Below are 4,860 nucleotides of genomic sequence, written 5' to 3' on the forward strand. Positions count from 1 at the left end.
TTTTGTGAGAGTGACCCTTGCAAGTCAGACTCTCTCAGCTTCAGAGGAAAGTAATGGCAAGCCTCATTTGAAAAACTCTTACCAAGAAAACTCTAGAAGGAGGTTAGCAATAAGTCTGGGAGCCACCTTAATGCAGTGGTTTGAGTGTTAGACTAGAACTCTAGAAGACCAGGGTTCGAGCAACGCTCCAATGATAGAGAAAGGGGCACAGATAGATCAGCAGAGATGCGCCTACCTTTGGCTTTGCTTGCTCACGTCTGTCCCCAGGAAGGTCATGCTGGAGGGTCAGCCTTAATATTTTCACACTGTCCTGAAAGCATAACAGGGAAGAGGAAACGAAAAAGGCCATTAATTGATATGTTTTGCACTGCGTTTGTTTATATTGTACATAGCACAGAACTAAGGTAGATGGGTCCCAGACCCAAAAAGTATACAATGAAGATTTCAACAGATGTTTACAAAGACAGAGATAAGGAAAGGCAGGAAAGTAAGGGACAAGGAGATAAAGGATGCATACCAACACATCTAAAGTACTTAAGCTGTAAGATGACTACTAAGGAATTTAGACAAACAACATCAGCACTAGGAAGATGGGGAAGGATGGCGGACGAAACTTAGATTTCATGTGCTGGTTGCAACAGGATGCTTGTACTAAGCAATGCAATAAAGCCTAAGCTCAGAAAGAAATGGGATTCTACCTTGGTTGATCCTATGGCAGTTGTGCCGGCAACGCAAACATCAGCAAAATGAAGAGAAAACAAAAAAGCAGATAAGACCACCCTGAATCTCCCACCGCATGTTAAAAATACAATGATCTCTAAGTCTGGCCAACAAAATGGAAATGATCACAAAATGCAGGTTCCTGAAAGAAGCTTTCCAATGATCTCTAGAGGATTCAATATCAATGTACTTCTGCAAGGCTTCCCTGACCAGCTCGCTACATTTCACATATCCATGTTGTTAGTTTTGGATAAAAAGGTTGCTGAAACCTGTCGACCCACTCTTTATTTCGGTGGAGGATCCTAGCCATATTCTTCTCATGTGATTTCTAGAGCAGAAATCTCCTGCTACAGAAGTAATGCCCAGGGACCCATCCGCTTTGTTAACCGAGGAATACCTGTGTTTATTCTAAAGGCCAGCCTTTAAAGACATTTTTCTCACTGTTCAGACAATACTGGCTCCCAGGCTTCCAGAGGCTACTGATAATCCCTCCATTTTGAGCAGGCTGGAGGGACGCCAGTAGCAATTGTGAATTTGGTCAGCAAAGGAGACGGCAAGTCTGACTTTTTGGAGATGTTCTGTCCTGGGAGACAGTCAAAGCGAGTGTCATTTGCTCCTGGAGGAGCCATAGGGTTGTAAGAGCTGTGGCTGGGTGCTTTGTATTGTCACAATTGTCACAAAAGGACTCCGGACATCTCTGGTCCTCTTCTCCTCCACACTGGGCAGCCAAGCCTATAAAAACATAGACCCTGGAAAGATCATGCTGGGAAGTGAGAATTGCTAAGTGAGCTATAGCCCTGGAAACTGGAGTCAAGATGTCTGGCAGAGGGTTGAATATGGGGAAAAGGGGGAATCAAAGTCCAGCCAGAGAAAGTGTTGAGAGGGAAGGCGGCCTTTAAAGTCATTCAGGTAGTTTTTTGTGGGTTTTTCGGGCTCTGTGGCCATATTCTAGAAGAGTTTCTTCCCGACGTTTCGCCAGCATCTGTGGCTGGCATAGAAGAGAGTGGGATATATATATACTGTATGACCCCACTCTCTTCCATGCCAGCCACAGATGCTGGCAAAACGTCAGGAAGAAACTCTTCTAGAACATGGCCACAGAGCCCAAAAAACCCACAAAAAACTATGGGTGCTAGCCCTGAAAGCCTTCGACTTGGCATCATTCAGGCGGCTTTACACAGCATGGCATCCTTTCATTTGGCTTGCAGAGACCAACTGATACAATCCCCACAATCCTATTTAGATCAACAGAGAGATTTAGTACAGATCGAGTCTCTCCCTTTTCCGGAAGTGTTTTGAATTTTGGAATATTGGCATCCAGTGAATGACGAATTTTGGAGATGGGGCCCAAGTCTAAATGTATGTATGTTTCATACACACCTGATGGTAACATTCTACACAATGTTTTAATACTTTTGTGCCTGAAACAAACGTTGTGTACAGTGAAGCATAAGAAAGTAAAGTTGTCGCTATTTCAGCCAGACACATGGACAATTTGGGGGTAGCTCTGGAGGCCTGACCATTTACACTACATTGCATGCATCTTTTGCAATGGTGTTGATTTGTTAACTTCCATTATTTCACAAATATTGCATTTCATATTTTTCCCAATGAAAGTACAAAAGAAAGACAGAGGTACTCCTTTTCAATTCATAGGTGACATCTGGCATGGCAGATCCATACACATATACAGATGCTCTACGCATGAATTGCTGAACATGTTTTAAGAACGATGCAGAAGGCTCCTTTCCCTGCTTTCTTGTTCTCAGCCTTGTAAACAAGTGTCTCAAGGAGCCTCTTTTCCAAAGCAACAGCTATAAGATGCCATCTGGGCACAAAGGTGCGACAAACAAGAGTGGAACGAAATCTATTCTGCATCTGCGTGCCCACAATAAAAGCCTAAACCTCCATGAAGGGCTTTCTTGGAGGGAGAAAGAGAATCATCCATCCGATATGCAAATACACCCCACTTTTAGATCATTAAATACAATGGCATAGGAAAATTGTGTCTCTCCTATTCCTTTCCTTTATTACTGCTTAGAGCAGTGATACCCAAACTTTGGTCCTCCGGATGTTTTGGATCTCAGCAGATATAGAGTGAATTCAAAGATATAGCCATGTTAGTCTGTAGAATCAGTACGTAGAGAGGTCTTGTAGCACCTTTGAGATTCACTGAAAGAAAGAAGTTGGCAACATGGGCTTTCGTAGATTTATGGCTGCTTCCTCAGATGCATTTGGTGAGTGGTAAAGAAAAATATAATTATATAAGTCTGTGTCTGGCTTTCCACTCCACCAAATGCATCTGAGGAAGCAGACTTAAGTCTACGAAAGCTGATGCTGCCAACTTCTTTCACTTCGTGTCAAAGGTGCCACAAGATCTCTCTGTCTCTCTCTCTCTCTCTCTCTATATATATATATATATATATATATATATGTATGTATACACACACACACACACACACATACATATGCATACACACCTATATTTGAATATTTTCAAGCCAGGGATACTTGAATCCATGGATAAAGAATCTGTGGATATGGAGGGCTGACTCAATGTATAGTGCGAACAGGGCCCTTGGAGAAAAGGCAAAGAAAAGAGACAAAGGCCCCAAACAGACAGGCCAAAATAAAGCTGCTTCAGGTCACTTTGGAGATATGCTGTTTAAACGATGCATGTGTCTTAAGAGTCCGGAAGCTGCGCCAAAGATGTGTTCCAGTCCTTAGGATTAGATCATGGCTTTGGTGCAGCTTCCGGACTCTTAGGGCGCATGCATCATTGAAACAGTATACCTCCAAAGTGACCCGAAGCAGCTTCATTCTGGCTTTATGGGGCCAAAGGGACCCAAACAGAGGGCGAAATGTAGTGGAAAACCAGAATCCGACTCCCAGAACCACACTGTCACACTCCTTGTGAGGAGGAGCCCTGTGGCCCCACTTCTATACCTCTGGGGCCACAATTACAACCGGCGTTCACTCCCCAGTTTCATCGCCAGTAATTTGTCTGAGCCCGAGGGACGCACATTGCCAGCCCTAGATGTTCAATTCCAACTGGGAGGCAGCAGAAAAGAGGAGGGGGCCGATTGTAAAACACGCCGCATTTCAACAGAAGGTGTGCCTCAATTACTTGGCAGGCAAGACGTTCCAGGGACGCTTGTAAAAGGCACCACTGTCACACCTCCCATTTGCAATAAAGCTTTCATCACAGCAAGACTTTCATAAATGATCGAGAAACCGCTACAGACTGCGATCTGCAGGGACTTTATGCCACTTCTATCCAGGGCAAGACACGGCCAAATGTAGGACGTTTCAAAACAAAAGCTGCCAATAGTCATATAAATGCACATTCATGCTTCTTAGTCATGCGCAGAACGGAGACCATTACGAAATTCCTACTGAACAGACAGCTGAAACGTGGGACATGTCCTGGAAAAGGAGAGTGTCTTGGTCACCCTTTTTCTGTCCCAGTTTTTGGACGCTTTGAGGGTTGAAGCAAAGTTTGGGAACAAAAACAGCAGGGCTGTTGTTGCTTTTGGAAATATCTCAGTACACAAGTATTTTGGAAAGTGCAAAAGAGGGACGAAAAGGATCTATGCTCAGCCTGACACAAAAAGAAATTAATGCTTGGAAAAGGCGAGGGAAGTAGAAAGAGAGGAAGACCACACACCAGATGGATAGTCTCGATTTGGGAGGCTATGGGCATGGATCTATAAGATTTAAGCAGAGCAACAGAGGACAGTGGGGCTTGGAGAGGTCCAATCCACAGAGCTGCCATGAGTTGAGCCGACTCAAGATAACAGAAGCAACAACTAGGCATCAAATTTGCTTTCATGATTGTGAAGCCATGCTGTATTTGCTCAGCTGCCCATCTCTGTCCTCCGGCCAGACTTTCTGGGTGTGTACCTACACGCTTGTTCCTCCTCGCTGCAATCCATCCTCGCACCTTTGTACCAGTTGATATTGGCAATCGGCGTGACTCATTGTCAGAAACTTCCACGGAATCGGAAGCCGCTTCTTTCCTTCTTCCGTATATGGGGCGGTTGCAGAAGCGCACGTTTGCTCTCTGCGTGTGGTGTTTGCTGCTATAGATACTGAGGTTAACAGCAGCACGGTTCGGCGTGTCATGCTTCCAGAATGTGC

Source organism: Sceloporus undulatus, chromosome 9 (genome assembly GCF_019175285.1).
Source record: "Sceloporus undulatus isolate JIND9_A2432 ecotype Alabama chromosome 9, SceUnd_v1.1, whole genome shotgun sequence".
NCBI classification, from domain to species: domain Eukaryota; kingdom Metazoa; phylum Chordata; class Lepidosauria; order Squamata; family Phrynosomatidae; genus Sceloporus; species Sceloporus undulatus.